We start from the raw sequence: 9,146 nt of genomic DNA, 5'->3' as shown, positions 1-9,146 counted from the left end.
TTGGTAATGGTGATCAAAAGCCATTTATTGAGTCTGTCTAGGGCAGGAGTTATGGCTGTGGAGGATGTGGAAACAGAGGATGAGGAGGATGAGGGCCCTGTAGAGAATCTCTCGCCCGCAAGGCCAAAGGGCAGTGTTGGAGATTGGGAAGCCCCAGTGCCTCAAACTCTGCCAAAGTATGCACTGTCGTCTCCTGAGTTCTCAGAGTCTGTAGAGGTTGCTCGGCTAAAGTTGAAAACGGCCCGGCTGGAAGAAGACCAAAAAGACAGGGAAGACAAAAGGAGATATGAGATGGAAATGAGAAAAATAGAGGCAGACAAGGACGCTCGTATTCACATTCGACGAATGGAGCTTGATGCTGAGGGATCTTCTCACCCAGTGGGTAAGACCGGCCATTTTGATGTGAGAAGGAATATTGTGGTGGTTCCCCCATTTCGTGAGTCTGAGGTATGATAATCAAAAGTTCTTTTCATGGGCTTAGTTGGGGGTTTGCTGTCTTGTCTTGATTTAAGAGTTAGGTAAGGGGGTAAGCAGGATCTGCCAAGCAGGCAGACGCGAGTCTGACAGGATGGGGAGTCAGTTTATGTCCTGGCTGAGGAATGTAAGGTCTGCGGGTCAACTAGAAGATTTACCAGCCAAAGGGGGGTTAGAGACACACCAACACTATTCAACATACACACTCTGTTTACGATGTTTACGTTAAGTCAGGAGTCTGGACATTGGATGTGACCGGATCTTAGATGCGGGAGGTGGAAGGTCCTCCTCTACGCCAGTTTAGGGCCAATAGAAATCTTTCCTTCTCTGTCTTTCAAGGGTTATAAAACATGATGTTCTTGCTGATGTTAGTTAGTTGTTCTTCCGGCCTGTGTGCTGCCTGAACTGCTCCTGCCTTTGCAAACGCAGCGCTGATACTTGACCTGTGATCTGACAAATAAATTTTCCAGAACGAGAGAAGTCATTTGGCTGAATTCTTGATAACCCCGACCAGGCTCCAAATCTTGAACACGTATTCTTACAGGTAGACTCTTATTTTTCTGCCTTGGAGCGGGTAGCTGCTGCTCTGCAGTGGCCAAAAGATGTCTGGCCTCTACTCTTACAATGTAAGCTAACTGGGAAGGCCCAGGAGGTCATGGCCTCTCTCTCTATAGAGGACAGTTTACATTATGATGTGGTCAAAGCTACCGTGCTGCGTGCCTATGAGCTAGTGCCAGAAGCTTATAGACAACGCTTTAGAAATTACAAGAAAAACAGTAGTAAAACATTTGTTGAGTTTGCTAGGGACAAAGAGTTGTTGTTTGACCGCTGGTGTGCAGCCAATAAAACATCTACTTATGAGGCTTTGAGAAATCAGATTTTGCTGGAGGATTTTAAGAACCACTTACCTGAAAGAATTGTGAAGCATCTTAGTGAAAACAAAGTGGCGACGTTGAGTCAGGCAGCGGTCCTGGCCGATGAATATGCCTTAACGCATAAAACTGTGTTTACAGCGTCCAGTCAGAGCAGGACATGTTTCACCAGCAGCTGGTGCATCTGTTAGGGTTTCGGAAAGCTCTCGAGGGAGGCCTCACTCACTTGTTCTCGTCCCGGCCGGAAACGAAGAATCAAAAGAGTCAGCTTGCTTAAATTCAAAAATCAAAAAGTATTTAATAACTAACAACGTTATAAGGAACACAATTACAAAGTGAAATACTAAGCGAACAGAAAAATATTTCGCGAAATAGAGAATCCTCTGAGCAAGTCTAAAGCGACTTATCAAAGCAGCTGCAGGAAAATTCTAACAGTCCTTTCCCCGCTTTGGTCCTTTGAAAACTCTTGAGGTGTGTCTTCCTTGGTGCATTTGAATGTCATTGGCTTCTTCTTCAAAGGGTCACCTCCTGGACTGTCCCCTTCACGTCGAGGTGTGAAGCTGCAGCTGTAACCTGAAACCTCACTGTACTATCTGTCCCTCACATTCCAATGCACTCAATGTAGATACAGTTGGCTTTATGCCTCAATGAGTGAATTTAACAAAGCATTCATCGTTTAAGTCTTCATCTTATAACTAGTACACTTTAATTACAACAACCCATCATTAATGATCCCCGTTCATCACACTTCATCATAAGATCTTAGACAGTTCATGACTGTTCAGAATGTGAACCTCAAACCCCGATGATATCACCAAAGGTTCTCCAAACCCTTCAGGGTCATAAAACAACAATGAAGATTGTGAGTCCCTTGATCCCAAAAAGTACCAGGAGATAATAAATCAACTTAGCATCAGACCCATCTGTTCCAAACCCCCTCCAGTGTTAATCTCCACTTTTATTGCGCTTCAGCCCAAAAGCAAAGCAGACGGTGGGAGACATGTCTGTTACTTGCAGATACAAACTCAGCTCATGCTTAGTTTGATCCAATCCATTCATTCATTACTGATAGATCACCAACCTCTCATGGTTAGCGTATCCAAATGTAAGGGTGTACTACTTTTTGAACATTACAGGATGACCGTCTGTAACAAGTTTCCATATTTCGTGTACTGGTGCTATCAATGTTCCTTTGATCAGACATTTGCTTCCATCATCAAGATACTGTATCAAGTGTATCGTGCACTATACACTCAATAGCAGCACTCAACAATTTACAGCCCATCTCTGAGTTTAGGAGAAGACTCGAAAAACTACAAACATTAATACAAATAATTGACATTATATACAACAATTCTCCTGATTTCTTATCACCTTCATTCCTCATTTAAATCTTACACAATATTGTGTCTTAATTTTCAATGACTGATTTCCCCCTTTTTTAATCAATCTCCCCTACGGATTTAAGTCTAGTTTCAGCTGACACTCTCAGCAGTCTATAATCTCTAGTCTCCCTTTTTCTACCTGGAATGTGAGTCGTAAACCGTAGAGGCTTAGGGTGCTTATCTGAGCTGTTGGAAAGCAGCGGGGGTCGGTGTGTCACCAGTCAGTTGTTTAGGGCTTGTCAGAACTCTGTCTCCATCAACGCAAGTGGCATCTGTTGCTGTGGTCACCACATATGGGGAGGTGGAGGCTGGGGTGTGCCCAGTCTCTGGTTCTGCCTGGGCTGCAGTGGGTAGGGAAACCTTCCTGGAGGAGCATTCAACCGTGTGTTCCCTTCATATTTCACTGGACACGTTCTTGACCAATGTCCCACCTGCCCACATATATAACACACATCACCCCCACACCCTCCTTGGTAGTATCCACTCCCTCGGTTATATTCACGGCCTCTGCCTCTCCCTCTGTACTGTGGTGGTTGCTGGTATCCTCTCAATTGGTTTCTCACTGCTGGACCTACGGTTGGATATGTGGCTTCTGGAGGAACAGGGTATTGGGGTTGTTCATCACTCACCGACAGTTGTTTCCTGACTCTCCGTTTTTCCTTTGCTTCTGCATCTGCTGCTGCCAGTTGAACCTTCAGAAGCTGTTTCGTCAGTCTCTTGATTTTTCCCCGCTCGATCGTCTCCTCTGCTTGCTGTTTCTGGTGGTAATGGGTGAGACGGTCTCTCCATGTGCTTTCATCCATGTCGTCCAGTCCCACTACTCCCTCTAATAGGGACAAGCCTTGCAGCACAGTGTGTCGCCAGATCACAGCAGTAGGTTTGTTATTGTCATGTCTTTCTCCTGTGGCCAAATGCCATTCCATTTCTGCTCTCCTCAGATATTGAGACATGTCTTCACCTTGTTTCATACTCAGACCCATCAGGATGGACATACTTGGCTTTGTAGGCCAGATGTTTCGCATTGTGGCCCAAAATACTCCTCTGACCTTATCAAATGGAGCCTCATCCTCTTGGTTGGTGGTTCCCGCTCTTGCTTCTAAGGCTCTTAGGTTGTCAGTACCCTCCATGTGGGCTATTAAGGCTCTCATATCTCCAAGAGCCAACTCATCACCTATTGTGTGCCTTACAAAGAGCAGGATCATGGGTTAGCTCCTCCATCCAATGGCGGCAATGCCTTCTACAGCGTTTCCCTGTCTCGATGACTCCAGGGTAGAAATACGCTGGGCTCACAATCAGCTTCTTCTGTCAGGTCAACAGCAGGTTTGGGGGTGTTTGGGTCGACTGCAGTCCAGTAGGCAAGCAGCCGCTTGGTGCGGACACATCTCTTATCCTTTCTTTTGAGGGCTCTCTTCTCACTCTTTCTATTTAATTGGCCGGCTTCTACATAAGCCGTAGTGGCTTGATTTCTCGCTGTTACAGTCTCCCTCCAATGATCCACCCACAACCCAGAGACAATGCAATGACAGTCAATCTGGTTTCAGAAATTGAACTCCCCCTTGTAATTACCTTTACATCCACCAGATGGCACACTCGGGGGCTTCCCCCTCACGATGTGCACTTACTCAAGCCACATGCGGCGCTGTTCAGACAATAGCTGAAGATCGAACACAGAACTACCAAAGAGGAAGTGCCTCGACGCTTCCGGACATGGATCGTAAAATGCCGTGTGCTGGCGTAGCAAAGAACAATGGGCTCAAGCTAACTGCTAACCCACGCTATATCCCCAGTGGAATTACCATGAGACCCCGTTAGCCGCTAGCAATGCAGCCTCACGTGGTCCAGGTTGGACTGTTCACCAACACCTTAATATGCTACGGTTTTATAACCCGACGCCGGAGATGATCAGTCTCCAGTTCGGATTCTATACATATATACAGTATACAATGTTAAGCAATCACATACACACAGTAAGTCATAATCCGGAACATCTATTCATCAATCAAGCGCATGCACCACGTTGCTCAAACACTCACACCAGCATGCAAATATATATACACTATCATTTACACTAAAAGCGCTTATCTGCCACCCACCCTCTATTAAATATTCTATCTACCTAATTTTATAGGATTTCTAGAGAGTGGAAAATGTTAAGCAGAATCAATCCAGTCACCACTGGATTTTACATTAACCATAACCTGACCAGTCGATTCTGGATTTTCCCGTAATCATAAACTTAACCAGTCGATGCTGGATTTTCCCGTAATCATGAATTTAACCAGTCGATTCTGGATTTTCCCGTAATCATAAACTTAACCAGTCGATGCTGGATTTTCCCGTAATCATAAACTTAACCAGTCGATGCTGGATTTTCCCGTAATCATGAATTTAACCAGTCGATGCTGGATTTTCCCGTAATCATAAACTTAACCAGTCGATGCTGGATTTTCTCAAATTAATTTTATTGCTGATTTGCTTTAGTTTTCGTCGTCTCACTGCCAGTTCTTTGTTTGGAGTTATCTTGGTTGCTAGTTTGCTCAAGCTCTTTCAGTCTTTTAGTGCCAGTTTGTGTTCTAGATTCTACTATTAAGTTAACTGCCAGTGTGCCCTCCTAACTCTGCTAGGTTTTGACCTGATCTAAGTGTGTTTTGCCTTGTCTTCTGAAGCAAATAAGACTTGAATCCTTAAACTCTCATTTTGTCGTAACACCACATGGTGATTGTTCACTGATTAGGGTGTCAAGCTATTGGTGTTTTACATTTTGAGGAGTTTCTGTCGAGGCCAATCGACCCTTTGTCTCCTAAACGACGGGGGAGCGGCCAGCGCAGCCGCAGCCGACTTCCACTAACGAGGGAGTATTTAGCTAGAAATTTTCGGAAGCGTTAGCTTCAGCGTTTGCGTGTCCTCGCAGCACGAAGACGAGCAGAACAAAGACAAAGGAGTCTTTCGTGGCAGTCTTCGGGGCGGCTGAATGCGGCGCCTTCTTCTGCTATTTTTAATAATGTGTTTGACCCCTTTACCCGTGCCTGTTCGAATCTCTTCCTGCAGATACTACAGGCCTCGGGCTAGATCTGCTCTCTATCGTAACCTCTCCTCTCTCTCCTATCCCACCTGCTCCACACATGTCCAGCACCTCGTCACAAGAGGTCTCTGGAACTGCCAGTCAGCGACTCGCAAGGCTGACTTCATCTCCGGCTTTGCTATCCAGCAGTCACTCGACTTCCTCGCTCTCACCGAGACCTGGATCAGACCTGAGAACACATCCACCCCAGCCGCTCTCTCCTCCGCCTTCTCCTTCAACCACACTCCCAGGCCCACTGGTAGGGGTGGTGGCACAGGTCTACTCATTTCACCCAAATGGAGCTTTTCTCTCTGCCCTCTACCACCATCCACCCCATTGTCCTTTGAATTACATGCTGTAACAGTCACTCACCCGGTACAATTAACCATCGTTGTCCTCTACCGTCTGCCAGGCTCCTTAGGTCATTTCTTGGAAGAACTGGACATTCTCCTGTCTAATTTCCCCGAAAATGGACCTCCGCTCATCCTCCTGGGTGACTTCAACATCCAGACAGAGAAGTCATCTGACCTCTTACACCTACTTTCTTCCTTCGCTCTGTCACACAGTCCCTCTCCTCCTACTCACAAAGCCGGCAATCACCTTGACTACATCTTTACTAGAAACTGCTCTACCACTAACCTCTCCACAACTCCACTTGATGTGTCTGATCACTTCATCTCTTACTCCCTTCCACTCTCTATAACTAACAAACCTCCCTCATTGACTAACTCTATACCGACTCATCGCAATATTCGCTCCCTCTCTCCCTCCTCGCTGGCATCCTCGGTTCTATCAGCTCTCCCTTCAACTGATTCCTTCTCACTCTTGCATCCGAACGCTGCTGCAGAGACTCTCCTCTCAACTCTTTCCTCCTCTCTAGACTCTCTCTGCCCTCTTACGACACGACGGACTGGCAAATCCCCTCCGGCTCCGTGGCTGTCTCAACCGGTCCGTGCTATGAGAGCCACCATGCGAGCGTCGGAAAGGAGATGGCGTAAATATAAACGACCTGACGACCTGCTTAAATTTCAATCTCTCCTCTCCTCGTTTTCTGCTTCTATCTCTGCTGCCAAAAGCTCTTTCTACCAATCAAAAATCGAATCTTCATTTTCTAACCCCAAAAAACTCTTCTCGATCTCCTCCAATCTCCTCGAACCCCCTCCCCCTCCTCCCCCCTACCCCCTTCTTCCGAGAGACTTTGTCAACTACTTCACCAAGAAAATAGCTGACATACGCTCCTCCTTCTCAAACCCACCTCTGAAGGAAACAACTACAGACCGGTCTCTCTTCTTCCCTTTTTGTCCAAAACCCTTGAACGGGCTATCTTTAATCAACTCTCCTCTTATCTCCACTGTAACAACCTCCTTGACCCCCACCAGTCAGGTTTCAAGGCAGGGCACTCCACAGAGACTGCTCTCCTTGCTGTCTCAGAGCAACTCCACACTGCTAGAGCCGCCTCTCTCTCTTCTGTCCTCTCTGCATTTGACACGGTCAACCACCAGATCCTTATTTCCTCCCTTCAGGAACTTGGTGTCACAGGCTCTGCTCTCTCCCTTCTCTCGTCCTACCTCGACCGCCGCACCTACCGGGTAACCTGGCGAGGATCTGTGTCGGAACCTTGTCCTCTTACTACTGGAGTTCCTCAGGGTTCCGTGCTGGGTCCCCTCCTGTTTACGCTTTACACCAACTCTCTTGGCGCTGTCATTCGCTCGCATGGCTTCTCTTACCACAGCTATGCCGATGACACCCAACTAATTCTCTCCTTCCCTCACTCGGACACCCAGGTGGCGGCTCGGATCTCCTGCCTGTCTAACTGACATCTCTCAGTGGATGTCCGCCCACCATCTGAAAATCAACCCCGACAAGACTGAACTACTTCTCTTTCCCGGAAAAGATTTGTTTACCCAGGACCTGACAGTCAACTTTGGAAACTCCGTACTAACGCCCACTTTGACCACTAAGAACCTCGGCGTCACACTCAACAGCCAACTCTCCCTGACTCCCAACATCACCGCGACAACGTGATCCTGAAGATACACGCTCTACAACATCAGGAGAATACGTCCCCTTCTCACTCAGAAGGAAGCGCAGGTACTGATTCAGGCTCTTGTCATATCCCGCCTGGACTACTGCAACTCCCTCCTAGCTGGTCTCCCTGCCACTGCCATTCGACCTCTGCAGCTCATTCAGAATGCAGCAGCTCGACTGGTCTTCAACCTTCCGAAATTCTCCCACACTACTCCACTCCTCCGCTCTCTTCACTGGCTACCGGTGGCCGCCCACATCCAGTTCGAAACATTGGTGCTCACGTACCATGCTGTGAATGGATCGGGTCCAGCTTACATCCAGGACATGGTCAAACCCTACATCCCGACCCGCACTCTCCGCTCTGCATCTGCAAAACTACTCGTCCCTCCCTCACTGAGAGCAAAACACTCGACTAGATCTCGACTCTTTGCTGTCCTTGCTCCGAAATGGTGGAACGAGCTCTCTGAAGACACCAGGACCGCAGAGAGCCTTCACATCTTCCGCCGCAAACTAAAGACACACCTCTTCAGACTCTACCTCGACTAAAGACTAACAAATTGTAGCACTTAAATTGTACTTGTAACGTCACTCATCTATAGCAAATTGTAAATTGGCTTATTTGAGGAAATTGCACTTTCTTGTTTCTTGTTCTCCTGAGTTTGTACCCTATGGTTGAATGCACTTATTGTACGTCGCTTTGGATAAAAGCGTCCGCTAAATGACATGTAATGTAATGTAATTTTCCCGTATCCCAATCCTGTAGAGCAAGCCCCCCCCCCCCCCCCCCCCCAATCTATTAAAATCCTGCAATACCTAATTGTGAAGGACTTTATGCACAGAGAGGGGAAATGAAGAGAAGAGTCTTCTCTAAAGACGCCGTAATTATTGTGGGAAACCTAGTGGACAACATGCGCAACGTCACACCTCATGCGAACCCCCTAACCAATCCCATACGGGTCTACTTGTATGAATTTATCCTGCTGGTCTTTATGTCTCAGCAGACCAGTTCGATGACTGGATTTTCTAACGCTCAAAGTGTGTACCTGAACGCACCAAACGCACGTGTTTGGAATTTCTAAAAGCCGGCTCCCATTCGCATTCACTTTGCAAAAGTATGCCCCTATTGTTATTCTGTCATTAATGCACTAGCCTTTAGTCTTTAGCATCTAAGGCCTTGCCTCATGGCCGACTGCCAGCACCACTCTAAATTTTCCTAAATCTACCTATCACAGAATTCCCTATGGTTGAATGCACAAAGTGAAATACTAAGCGAACAGTAAAATATTTCGCGAAATAGAGAATCCTCTGAGCAAGTCTAAAGCGACT

General features: G+C 46.9%; 1 long non-coding RNA gene across 1 annotated transcript; it reads right to left on the bottom strand.

Annotated features, from left to right (window-relative positions):
- Window positions 1–8,574, bottom strand: LOC120812562 (uncharacterized). The gene is made up of 2 exons (XR_005710662.2): window positions 1,383–8,574; window positions 1–246 (listed from the first exon to the last, which is right to left on the bottom strand). It is a non-coding gene; the product is annotated as an uncharacterized LOC120812562 (long non-coding RNA).
- Between the last annotated feature and the right edge of the window lie 572 nt (window positions 8,575–9,146).

Source organism: Gasterosteus aculeatus, chromosome Y, assembly GCF_964276395.1.
Source record: "Gasterosteus aculeatus chromosome Y, fGasAcu3.hap1.1, whole genome shotgun sequence".
NCBI classification, from domain to species: domain Eukaryota; kingdom Metazoa; phylum Chordata; class Actinopteri; order Perciformes; family Gasterosteidae; genus Gasterosteus; species Gasterosteus aculeatus.
This window is presented reverse-complemented; position numbering and strand designations above follow the sequence as displayed.